Source organism: Podarcis liolepis, assembly GCF_965112155.1.
Source record: "Podarcis liolepis genome assembly, chromosome: 1".
Classification (NCBI taxonomy): Eukaryota; Metazoa; Chordata; class Lepidosauria; order Squamata; family Lacertidae; genus Podarcis; species Podarcis liolepis.
The window spans coordinates 8,874,716-8,888,291 of NC_139554.1; the positions used below are offsets into that span (position 1 = coordinate 8,874,716).

Sequence of the window (13,576 nt, forward strand, 5' to 3'; positions counted from 1 at the left end):
ATTCTCTGCAGAGACTGGAGGCGTGGAAGGTTTCCAACTGCCCAGGGAAGGAGCCCGGCTTGGCCTGTTCCTGTGGCTTTCACAACATAGAACCATAGACTTGGAAGGGTCTTCTAGGCTAGTCCAACCCCCTTGCAAAGCAGGAATTTCAGCTAAAGCACCCACGACGGATGACCATCCAACCTCTGCTTAAAAACCTCCAAGGAAGGAGAGTTCGCCACCTCTCCAGCGAGACCGTTCCACTGCCGAACAGCTCTTGCTGTCAGAAATGTTTTTCTCGCTCTCGGAATATCAGCGCGCGTGTGAGCATCCACTGTTGGAAGATTCAGGATGAAGAAAAGAAAAGGCACCACAAAGCGTTGATGGCCACACATGACTTATGTTTATGGCTTTTGGCTAGAACAATAAACTTTGTGACTTCCCTATGTTCATAGAATCATAGAGTTGGAATAGACCACAAGGGCCATCGAGTCCAACCCCCTGCCAAGCAGGAAACACCATCAGAGCACTCCTGACATATGGTTGTCAAGCCTCTGCTTAAAGACCTCCAAAGTAGGAGACTCCACCACACTCCTTGGCAGCAAATTCCACTGTCAAACAGCTCTTACTGTCAGGAAGTTCTTCCTAATGTTTAGGTGGAATCTTTCTTGTAGTTTGGATCCATTGCTCCGTGTCCGCTTCTCTGGAGCAGCAGAAAACAACCTTTCTCCCTCCTCTATGTGACATCCTTTTCTATATTTGAACATGGCTATCATATCACCCCTTAACCTCCTCTTCTCCAGGCTAAACATGCCCAGCTCCCTTAGCCGTTCCTCATAAGGCATCGTTTCCAGGCCTTTGACCATTTTGGTTGCCCTCCTCTGGACACGTTCCAGTTTGTCAGTGTCCTTCTTGAATTGTGGTGCCCAGAACTGGACACAGTATTCCAGGTGAGGTCTGACCAGAGCAGAATACAGTGGCACTATTACTTCCCTTGATCTAGATGCTATACTCCTATTGAGGCAGCCCAGAATTGCATTGGCTTTTTTAGCTGCCGCGTCACACTGTTGGCTCATGTCAAGTTTGTGGTCAACCAAGACTCCTAGATCCTTTTCACATGTACTGCTCTCAAGCCAGGTGTCACCCATCTTGTATTTGTGCCTCTCATTTTTTTTGCCCAAGTGCAAAATGTTCATATATTGGTAATTTCTAGGGTCTGTGGTGCCAGATGATGCCAGTGTTTTCAACAATTTTAAAGACACTTAAATTGCACCTACAAGCAGCCTTCTGCTGGGCCCCTTCCAGCACTGGCAATTCTCTGCGCAGAAGAGATGTTTGTTTGCTCTCCCCAAGCTTGCTTTCAGTAGGTTCTCCCTGGAAACTAAAAGTTAATACTGTTAATCGTTAACTCGTTGCGTCCAGCACCCTGTTGTTTACTACAACCCTTGGAGGTTGTTTCTCTAGAAGGGTACAGAAAAATTACTCTTGGAGGCCACTGGTTACACTCCTCCACACAACTAGCCAAAGTTGTTATTGTGGGTCCAGGCAAAATACTGGCTTTCCAACCACAATTGTCTTGGCTGTAGTTTGCGCCTTTGGTTTCATTCAGTGTTTATTGCTCCCTGCCCCCAAAGAAATTTGAAATACCACCCAAGCTCTTGTCTCACTATAAACTGCTCAGCATAACATGAATGCATTAAAAGATAAGGAATTGACAGGAGCAATATTTTCTTTTTGAGATTTTGCTAATTTAAACACCACGGTGTTGTGGAAAAAATGAGTTTGTTATCTTTTTTTGGAAAGATGCATTTGAGTTATTTTTTATCCTACCAACCCCTCTCCAAAGCATGAGATATAATAAAGGTACCCCTGCCCGTACGGGCCAGTCGTGTCCGACTCTAGGGTTGTGTGCCCATCTCACTTAAGAGGCCGGGGGCCAGTGCTGTCCGGAGACACTTCCGGGTCACGTGGCCAGCATGACAAAGCTGCTCTGGCGAGCCAGTACCAGCACAGAACACGGAAACGCCGTTTACCTTCCCGCTATAAAGCAGTACCTATTTATCTACTTGCACTTAGGGGTGCTTTCGAACTGCTAGGTGGGCAGGAGCTGGGACTGAAAGTCGGGAGCTCACCCCACCGCGGGGATTCGAACCGCCGACCATACGATCGGCAAGTCCTAGGCACTGAGGTTTTACCCACAGCGCCACCCGCGTCCCCGCCAAAATATGAGATACAGAGTATGCATGAGATATAGAGTATGCAAAAGTTATTAAATGACTGAGAGTTCCTGATGAACCAAATAATCTGTGTGCCAATATTTCTCAATGGAAAAGATGTGGTTTAAGATAATATTGCTTCCCATAATTGTAATCTGTTGCAGCAACTGGAATTCCAGTCAGTAGACCATTGAAATTACTGGTACTAGGATTAAGCAGCAGCAAAACCAGGTGCCTTCACCTGCCCCACATGCAACAAAACATGTCTTATAGCAGGCGCTGTAACTTTCATTGTCTTCTGAGGCTGACAGATGCCAACAGCAGTCATGTCCATTCATTTTAATGGTTCTATTCAGAACAGGGTCAACATTGGCTCAGACCCAGTATGAGATAAAAGCATGCAGCAAGTTTCAGAAATGAAAGAGTCTTGTGCCACCTTCAAGGCAAACAATTTTTTGATACTGCATTCATAATCCTTCCTGAACTAGAGCCCACAGCCTAATGCATAAACTCCTATCCCATAATTAAAGCTTAGTTCTTAATGTGCTGCAATGAACGAAAGCAGGAAAATCATTGCCCCTGGAACATCTATAATACAAAAATGTTTCACGATTTCCACAGGAAGTAGTAGTAGTAGTAAATTAATTATTTGTACCCCACTCATCTGACTGGGTTGCCCCAGCCACTCTGGGTGGTTTCCAACAAATATAAAAATCACAATAAAATATCAACCATCAAAACAAGGCTGCCCTCATATTTCTTCTAAAATTCAGATAGATCTGACAGGAGGGTGTTCCACAGGGCAGGCACCACTGCCAAGAAGGCCCTCTGCCTGGTTCCCTGTAACCTCACTTCTCACAGTGAGGGAAGTCCGGGCTGAACGGTGGTGGTGCAGACGCTCCTTTATCTACCAACAGGTGTTGCCTCCTTTCTTGGGAGGCATAATCCTACACCTACATAATCCTGCAAAGGAGAAATTCCCAACACCTAAAGAAGAACAAGCAACTGGTTTGGCAAACAATAGGATCCAAATTCCTGGTCTTGGCCAATGATGTAGGCGTTGGGGTCATGTTCTGCTGGTTAACTTGTGCGCCCTCTACTGGGCATTCCGCAGCAGAGCACAAAACATTATGCATCCAAGCCATGCGTGCGTGAGAGAGGAATCATGAGAGTTTCATTATGTTCTGTGTATCACAAGATTCTGTGTTTGCTTCGCCAGAAAGTGGCGGTATGGCAGGGAATCTAGCAATTCTAAAGTAACAGTCAGCATGACCTTGACAGAAGGGGTAACAGAACCTGTTTTAGCCAGCTGGACTCAGCTGCTGGGTTGATCCAACACCTTATACCTTTCCTCTCCTGTTACTTCCTAACATATGAATCAAGTCCAGGATGTACACCATATACAATCTTTAAGGTATAGAACCTATTTAATTAAATCCAATGCAGATATATTTCTTCCTTTCTTAATACATTCTTGCATTATACAGTCCTTGAATGTGATTAAGGAAAGGTCCCCGGATTGTCAAGGGACGCGGGTGGCGCTGTGGGTTAAACCACAGAGCCTAGGGCTTGCCGATCGGAAGGTTGGCGGTTCGAGTCCCCACGATGGGGTGAGCCCCCGTTGCTTGGTCCCTGCTCCTGCCAACCTAGCAGTCCGAAAGCACAAAGTGCATGTAGATAAATAGGTACCACTCTGGCAGGAAGGTAAACGGTGTTTCCATGCGCTGCTCTGGTTCGCCAGAAGCGGCTTAGTCATGCTGGCCACATGACCCAGAAGCTGTACGCCAGCTCCCTTGGCCAATAAAGCGAGATGAGCACCGCAATCCCAGAGTCGTCCATGACTGGACCTAATGGTCAGGGGTCCCTTTACCTTTACCTTTATCCTGGAATGTCACGGACAATACAGCTGATGAGGTTGCCTAGCTATAGGTAGCAGACACAGGCAGGCTGGCCCAAGCAGCTGGGTAGGCAGAGCAAGGTTTCTGGATATTTCCTTGTTTTGCCCCGAAGGGCTTCCTCATCTGTTAATAGTTCTACATAATATAAATATAGACACTTGATAATACAATGATTACTATTTCACATGTAGAAATTACAAATATAAATCTGTTATATCATGACTAAAAATATAGAATTCATACATTATTAAGCATTATCAAGCATTAGAAGATACAGAGGTTGTTCATACCTTCGAAGTGTGTAACGATTAAATAAGCAATGATTCTTGGACGATTTCCCAGGGTGTAGCCGCTGTCACATGCTGGCAGCTTCTAGTAGCCACAGGTGAGAGCTGAGCGCTGGGTGGGAACCAAATGTCAACAAACTAATATTTAGTTATTAGATTTATATACCACACTTCATCATAAGATCTCAGGACAGTTCACAAAATAAAATACAGGACAAAAACAAGTAAATAAGTAAAGCAAAACAGCAAAATAATAAGCACCACCTTCCCACAGACAAATTTTAAAAGGTTGTACAGTGGTGCCTCGCAAGACGAAAAGAATCCGTTCTGTGATTCTCTTCGTCTAGCGGTTTTTTCGTCTTGCGAAGCAAGCCCATTGACGGATTAGCAGATTAGCGCTATTAGCGGCTTATCGGATCAGCTGATAAGCGGCTTAGCGGCTTAGAAAAAGGGGGGAGGGGGAAAAAATCCGCAGGAACTCGCAAGACATTGTCGTCTTGCGAAGCAAGCCCATAGGAGATTCGTTTTGCGAAGCACCTCCAAAACGGAAAACTCTTTCGTCTAGCGAGTTTTCCGTCTTGCGAGGCATTCGTCTTGCGGGGCACCACTGTATAATATTGTTCTGTCAAAGGCCTGGTTGAAGAGGAATGTTTTTGGCTGACGCCTAAAATGTATATAATGAAGCTGCCAGGCAAACCTCCCTGGAGGGAGCATTCCATGAACAGGGAGCCACTACAGAGAAGACCTGTTCTTGTGCTGCTACCCTCCAGACCTCACATCAAGGAGGCTCATGAAGAAGGGCCTCTGATGGTGAATGCAGAGTGTGTGACGGTTTATAAGGAGAGAGGCAAGTATTGCAGTCCTGAGCCATTTAAGGCTTCATAGGTCAAAACCAGCACTTTGAATTGTGCCTGGAAACTAGAGGATGACGTGTCCCCCACCAGAGGTACTAGACTTCCTCTAACATCTGATACAAAAATAACATAAGTACATGAGATTTTATTTTAACGTGTTGTTGTCATCTTACTGGGTTGTATCCAGCCGTCTTTCTGTGCATTGCATAGAGTTGGACTCAGGACCCTTTGTGTTATGTACTGAAGTTCTCACCCTGGGCCAGCAGGGGGATACTGTAGATAGTTTTCACTCGGGTCCACATATGCAAATAAGGGATTGAAAGTGACGTTCAGTGATTGGATAGTTACAGAAAGTGGTTACTGTTGCGTTGTACTGGAGCTCTATATAAGCAGGCTGGCTGAACCCTTCAGTTCAGTTCTGTTCTGGCCTGTGAATAAACAAGAGCTGTTTGAAAAATCGCTGTGTCGTCTGATATGTTCACCCACAACTTAACACTTTGAGTCCTTTCCAACTCTCCAACTATCTCCCCACCCCCAGCAGTCCTCTGTTTGATCCATTCTGGCCAGGGTTGAGATACCCTCAGCTGCAGATTTGAGGGAGCACAGAGGGCTACTAGGGGAAGGAAGGGGCAAGTTCTGTTATGCAAGTGGAACCCTACTCATGTGACACTGGAGCTGTGAGCTGCTGTCTCTTTAAAAAGACAACTGTAACTTCTCCTTCAAGAGCAGGGCAGGGTTTCTGTTGACACTCGGAACAGATTTTGTTTGAGAAAAACAAAATATATATAGTCATCTGTTTAGATAAAAATACCATTCGTTCAGCATTTTGTGGTGAGCTTCACTGGTTATCTCTGTACTTACCCTGAGAATGAACCTATCTGGAGTGGGAGAAATCACCTTGCTTTTGCTGTTCTCAGCTCTCCATGGTCTCATTTAGACATTTATTCCAAGCCCTGCCTGGAGGTGCCTGGGATTGGACTAGGGAACTTCTGCATAGCCCATCCTCATTGATTTGAAACATACTGTGATCTTAAAGTGCCATGTGGAACATCTGCTTTAATTCCTTTAGCAGCGCTGCTGTGGAAGCAACTAGAGACAGATTCTAGTCAATAATTTTTGTAAGATTCAAGTTTTCTATAAACATTTCACAGTTGTGTATTCCGACATTCTCATCTGCACACACATTGGCTCAAAGATATTTTGATTTGCTCATGAGTCAAAGACAGCATGAAGAACATGCAAAGTCATTTGGCAGCAGCAAATGTTCAGATTTGTGCTGTGAGTGATTGGAAGCTGCAAGAACAGCAGCAGACGTCAGTTGGCTCACATCTGCCAGTCAGTTGTGGCCCGAATTGCTGCCAGCTCACTCACTGTGGCCATCAGTATTCAAACAGGTGAGATGAGAGTAGAATCCTGGTTTCACTAAGGCTCCTGAGGTTTACCAACAAGTCTCTTGTGCTAAAAACTTCCATTTCATAAGAAGTTCCAAGCACTTTAAGTGTTTTGCAGTTGGCCTAATGATTTCAACTATGCAAGGAAAACAGTAATGTTAAGAAGCACCGCCCCCCTCAAAAAACCCTCACAGCTTTTGCCTGATGATGCCTCAAGAGACTGCATTCTAGGAAGCCAGGCACACGTTCTGCAAGCAAGCTGAGTTGCAACAGCACCTAGTAAATGCATTGTCTCCTTTCATTCTAAATCTCTACTGTTCCTCCCTTATCATTTGCAAAATTGAAATAAACAATGCAGTATTCATAATCCTCTGAGAAGTGTCAAACCAAGGTAACCGACATGCCAGTCCTTCATTTCCCCCCTCCTCACAGTGACTGAGTAGTTCTCAGTGGCCTGAAGTTCTTGTCAGAAGAGATGAAAAGATAAATAAATTTCTTATTGAACAACAAAAGCAATATAGGAGACGAACAATAACAGAATAATATAAGTTCAACACTATGAGCGTTCGATAATGATGTCAAAATAAAAAAATCAGGAGTGAATGAATAATAACTTCATATATATATAAAATCACAGCTTCTATTGTACAATGAAAGTGACAGAGGGGGAAAGAAAAATTGCAACTACTATTTACTTCAATTCCAATGGTGCATCTGGTCAGCTGTCTTCATTTTACATTGATTGGTTAGTTTCTCTGTGAGTCACTGATTTAATAGTATAATGCTGTTTTTAAACTTTATAAAAATACTGATTATTAATAATTTGTACTGTATTTGATGTTTATTCTGTATGTCATTTTGAGATTTACGGTATTTACTTCTTGTGTTTGGGCTCTGGTGCATTCTTTAATTTTTACCTACACTTTGTATATTGCTTTGAGATTCCTTTATAATGTATTTATTATATTGTATATTGAGATGTGGTTTGTTTGCTTTGTAGTTGATCTCTATTTTGGTAATCTTTTCTAAGGTTGTTGACCTGTCTTTTGCCTAATGTCCTGAAACTATGTTTTACTGGATTTGGTTTTTATTTTCTTTTAGATTGTTTTGAATGTAAAGTGATGAAGAAATTTATGTAATAATAATGGCAATAATGGCTCCTACTGGAAGTCTCCAGGCAATGGGTGGCAAATTTCTGGAGCTAAGTTTGGTGTAAAGTTGCACCGTTGCCAGAGCATGTCAAGGACTAAAGAAGTATAGTACTGACAGGGACCATTTTTCAGCTTGAGGCCACATTCTTGTATGGGCGACTTCCTGAGAGTCACATGTCCGTGGTGGGCATTTGTTGTTGTTGTTTAGTCGTGTCCGATTCTTCGTGACCCCATGGACCAGAGCACGCCAGGCACTCCTGTCTTCCACTGCCTCCCGCAGTTTGGTCAGACTCATGTTTGTAGCTTCGAGAACACTGTCCAACCATCTCATCCTCTGTCGTCTCCTTCTCCTTGTGCCCTCAATCTTGCCCAACATCAGGTTCTCTTCCAGGAAGCCTTCTCTTCTCATGAGGTGGCCAAAGTATTGGAGCCTCAGCTTCACGATCTGTCCTTACAGTGAGCCCTCAGGGCTGATTTCCTTCAGAATGGATAGGTTTGATCTTCTTGCAGTCCGTGGGACTCTCACGAGTCTCCTCCAGCACCATAATTCAAAAGCATCAGTTCTTCGGCGTTCAGCCTTCTTTATGGTCCAGCTCTCATTTCCATACGTCACTACTGGGAAAACCATAGCTTTAACTATACGGACCTCTGTCGGCAAGGTGATGTCTCTACTTTTTAAGATGCCGTCTAGGTTTGTCATAGCCAGAGGTAAAGGGGCACAGCAACAGATGTGACTATTAGTTTTGAACAGTAGGCTACATTCCAGCAATACAAAAACCAGAGGCTTCACATACACACATCCAGGCAAGCAAGAGCCATTTTCAGAATTTAAGCATCTATTGTTTCCACACCAAAGGACTCGTGAAGGGTTTGGAGCAGAGCTGGTGTGAGGTGTAGCCTGGGAACTGGCCTTTAGGAGAAGGCTTGACCCAGGAAAAGGACCAAGGGCCAGATATACCGTATTTTTCGCTCTATAACACGCACCCGACCATAACACGCACGTAGTTTTTAGAGGAGGAAAATCCGTAGGCATGCCACCTGTAGGCATTCCCTCCATAACACGTACAGACATTTCCCCTTACTTTCTAGGAGGAAAAAAGTGAGTGTTATGGTGCAAAAAATACGGTAGATGTCTGGGTAGCTGTATGGATCTCTAGAGCATGAGGTTCCCCACTCCTGAGGTTTAGGATATGGCAGAAAGTCAAGGGGCAGATATATATCTCTCCCCACCCTCTAAGCCAATTTTGACAGGTTTGGGGCCCCGCCTACCTATCGATCACTCTACAATTCAATGATTCTGTGATCCAGTTGAAATTCCTGTATTGTAGTGGGTTGGACAAGATGACCTGTGGTGTCCCTTCCAACTCTACAATTCTTTGATTCTATGACTGATAGGTGGACAATCCCATCACATGTCAAAGTAGACACACAGGGTGGGGGTATGGGAGCGCCCAGCAGGACTTACCCCTGACCACTTGCTGATCAGCTTATACCACCCCATGACATCAGGTGAGTGACAAGTGGAGGTAGTTAGGGGGGCAATGACCTTGTGGGCCAATTCACTGGCTGATCCACAGACTCGAGGTTCCATAGCCTTGGGCTACAATGTCAGTGTGCCTCCTCTGTTGCAGTTGCCCACATTGTGCTCAATAATTTCACCCTATTTTAGCCAATGCATCTGAGAATTTTGCATAAGTATCTGTCATGACTGCAACCAGGGGTGTAGGAAGGGGGGTGCACCCTGGGTGTCATCCCAGAGGTGGGGTGACAAAATCCTCTCTGGGCAGATCACCGCTGCGCCAGTCACCCCTCGGGCGGATCACCACAATGCTGATTCAACCCCTAGGTGGATCGCTCCGGGTGTCCGAGCGATTAGTTCTGCTGTTGACTGCAACACAAATGGCATTGCAACAGCAGCATGGAGCTTATAGGCCCCACAGCCACCAATCTTTTAAAAGATAGCAAACAGATGGTTGTAAAACTCTGTCCTCCTCTTTTGAAGAGTTCTCCAGAGCAGGCAAGTTCGGAAAAGGAACGTCCATAATATTTTCTGTGCTTGGGGACTTCTGAAATCAGAGCCATACATGGCTGTTTTAATGGGAAGGAAACAACATTATTGAACAGCGCTTAATCTCTTTCATATGCATCCACACACAGATACCAGAGGAGATCTGTGTTTTTCTTATGTTTTGGCAATACTAGTATAACTAGTCCTGCCAATAATTTAGGACTGTGGTTGAAACATTCTCCTTTCCCTCTGGAGGAAATGTGCAAGAGCTCATTCATGTTCTCTGTTGACATACATCCAGAGCTTGGAAGTTCACGATTCAAATCTTACTCCAAATTAGGGACTCACTGGGGCCACGTTCACACCTAACATTCAAAGTACTGTGATACCACTGTAAACCAACCAGATGCCTATCAGCAGCCAACCAGATGCCTAGCAGAAGCCTGCAAGCAGGACCTGAGTGCAGCAGCAACTCGCTCCTCTTGCAGTTTCCAGCACCTGCTATTCGAAAGCATACAGCCTCTGCCAGTGGAGGTAGAAGAGAGGCAGCATGCAGGGCCAGCCCACCCAAGAGGCAAGGTGAAGCGACCACCTCAGGTAGCAGAATCCAGAAGTGCAGCAAATCCCAATGTAGATCTTCACCACTCACCCTTTGTTCCCTGGCGGCAAGGAAGGATGCCATTTTGTGGTTCATTTACCTCAGGCACCGAAATGTCTTGGGCCGGCCCTGCTATTAGGGTTGGTAGCCATTAAGATTTGGGCTTTATTGGCTGAAACAAAAGATAGACCTTGTCTATAGTTGTGTACACAGCTCCGAAAACCCCTCCTGAGGGAAGTTTGTCTCGGCTCCCCCTATAAATTTTGTTGGATGACAAAATACCCCCCTCATAGGTTTTTGGCTTCTAACATCTGGATTTAATAGTTGGCTGAAGATGAGCTGCTTATTTGTAGGCATCACTCTGTCTCCTGCAGATGCTTTCTGAATGTTGCTTTATGCTGTGCTGACTTCGGTAATTAGCAATATTAACTGTTTCAAGTGATGACTTTAGTCACACCTTTTACTATTTATAGGAAAAGTGAGGGGTAAATCTTTTAGATAAACAAACTCCACTCGTGGTCCTTTGGATTTGAGGTACATTAGTTCTCCTACGCTAAGGCAAAAAATAAAATAAAATTCACTTGTAGTTAGTGGGGTCTCCTGATACTTTCACATGTACTGTATATGCCTGTATTATTATTATTATTTATTCTACCTTCCTGAGCAGTGGTTCTGCTCCTGCTGCTTTTTCTCCTAAATCACTTTATCTTTTCCTCAGCCTTTTGTATTTCTGACCTGCCCTGTAGGGCTACTTGTTCTGGGGGAGGTCTGCCGTGTTTTAAATCTCCACCCGCACCCCAGGCACAAATATTCCTGTTTTTTCCTCTACCAGAAGCTGTGGAAGAGGCTACAGTAACGTTTTATCGGGGATTTTTGTGTGCAAGCGTGTCCGTTTAGGGAAGAAAACACGACGAACGCGCTGCACGCCCAATCCAGGGTGGGCGGGAAATCGGCGTGTATTATGTAAACAGCAGCGAATGTTTCGGTTGCTATTCCCCTCCACCCCCGCCATAAATTTATTTCACCAGCACCAGTAAATACTGATACAAATACTAATGCTATTAATAACAGAAGAGTGTGATGCGCATGGTGGGCTGCGCCCGCCTGGCCGCTTTCTCTCTCTATTTCCAAAGCTTCCCTCAGCCCTGAGAGAAGACGAAGGCCCGCTGAGGCACGAGGGTGATGTAATAACCACCCGGCCTCAGCAAACAACTCCGCCTCGCCTCCCTCCTCAGCCAGCCCCAACATCCGGGCTCTCGCCGCGCGCTGCGCCACAGCCGGCGATACGAAAGGGAAAAAACGACCAACGACCGTCGAAAGCTGCTACTCAAGGAGACGCGGGCTTGGGGTTGGACGGACGGAGGGGAGAGGCGGGGCAAAAGGCTAGAAATCGCGCGCCCATTGGTCGCTCAGGGAGCGCAAGCTCGAGCCGGCGTGCGTGCTTGCGTGTTTAGTAGGGGAGGGGGGGAGAGACCACTGCGCGTGCACGCACGCACGGCACGTACGCAGGCCAGGCATAGGAGGCCGGCGGGAGAGTTCCTTTCCCTCTCTCTCTCCCTCTCGCGGGCGTGCCTCCCCTGCCTTGTTATACAGCCGACTCACCCCGCGCACGCGCGGTGTGGCGAGGCGAGCTCGCGCTTTCGGCGTCTTCTCCGCTCCGCGCTTACGTCGCCCTCCTCCCCTCTCCCTCGCGCGCTGGGTGGTTCTCTTTGCGCGTGCGCGACCCTTTGCTTGCTTGCTTCGGTTGCCCGCCCGCCTGAGGGAATTGAAGCGGAGTTGAGGCGGGTGCTGGTGGGGTGGCGGACGGGGAAAGCGCGTGAGGCGCCGTTGCCGCGAGGGGAAGAGGGGAGACCCGCGTGCGGCGCGGGAGGGGAGGGGTGGGCGACGGGGAGGCCGGGCGAGATGAGCGCTCGGCTCCCCGCTAGGGCCAGCCAGGAGGAGCAGCAGCAGCAGCAGCACAAACAGCGGCCGCGGCTGCCTTCGCCGCAGTCGCCACCGCCGCCATCGTCTCGCCCCGTCTGAATGAACTGAGGCGAGAGAGGCCGCTTTCGCCGGCTCGGCCCGGTCTGGCCCAGGCCTCCTCCCTGCGCCGCTTCGGAGCGCCACTCAGAGCCCCCTCTCCCGTAGGGTAAGTGGAGGCCCCGAGGGTGGCTGAGGGGAGGCCTCGGGTGCGCCTGGGTGGAGGGAGAGAGAAAGGCCCCGGAGGAGGAGGCCGCCACCGCCGCCGCCTGGATCTTGGGCCTGGAAGCCAGTGGGGAGGAAGGGCGAGGAGGCGCCCGGCCTGCGTGTCGTCGAGGATGAGGCGTCTCTCCGTGTTGTAATCCTCCTCAAAAGATCCGGCGGACCCGGACCCCCCCCCCGCCGCCGCCAGCAGCTGGCATTTTAAAACACGAGCAGCTGGGGGTGGGGCAGAGACGGTGGCAAACTGGCTCTGGGAATCGGATGTTTCCGTGCGCGGATCTGCCCCTAGGAGCTTACAGTCGGAAATCCTGCACGGGGGCTTGGGAGTGTGGGGGGAAAGGCGGCAGCAGAGGGGGGAAAGGAACCAGGGTAGCTGAGAGACACTTAAATGCCTTCAGTTCCTGGTGTTGGCGAGTTAATTCCACCCCCACTTTTCCTTACTGGTATATGTATGTATGTGGGTGGGTGTGAAATGGGAGGCCTTAAAAGTAAGTCAGTTCCTAGTGCGAAGAGACTCTTGCTCTCTGAGTCGTTGGTTCGAGCCCCAGGTTGGGCTGAAGATTCCTGCATTGCAGGGGGTTGGACTAGGTGGCCCTCAGAGGCCCTTTCAACTCTGATTCTGTTAATCCTAAGCAAAAACCATGCTCTTTTATTCAGTTTATTTTAAACACCCTAATATGCTGAGCCTTTAGTATATACAGGCAAGTCTTTACGTGTTTCCTTGTGGGAGGGAAGAAGACTCTTTGATTTTGGCAGAACTTACTTATTTAGCACCGCAATCTGAAACAGAGAGAAAGGTTTTAGGTGTGTGTGTGTGTGTGTGTGTGTAGAAGGCGGCCAAATGTTTGGGATTTGATTCCTCTGTGTTCATTGTTCATGCCAACCCAATCCGGTGATGACGTAGCTGGATGTCTGTATCTTCCCCTGGAGGGATGGTGGTGGGCGAAAAAGCTTGCTGTCTGCCAGGATTTATTAATAATGGTTATAAGCACACATTCTCCTCCTCCTGCAAA

The 13,576-nt window shown here is 47.2% G+C and overlaps 1 protein-coding gene across 3 annotated transcripts in view; it reads left to right on the forward strand.

The window, feature by feature from the left end:
* Positions 1-11,835: 11,835 nt before the first annotated feature.
* Positions 11,836-13,576, forward strand: part of PPM1A (protein phosphatase, Mg2+/Mn2+ dependent 1A) — a 35,980-nt gene continuing 34,239 nt past the window's right edge. For 2 of the 3 annotated variants that reach the window (XM_083519765.1, XM_083519766.1), the window contains exon 1: positions 11,844-12,510. The gene's annotated coding sequence lies outside the window, so the exon portion shown is untranslated. Of the gene's footprint in view, positions 12,511-13,576 lie in introns of all 3 variants that reach the window. The other variant, XM_083519767.1, reaches the window with a different exon arrangement.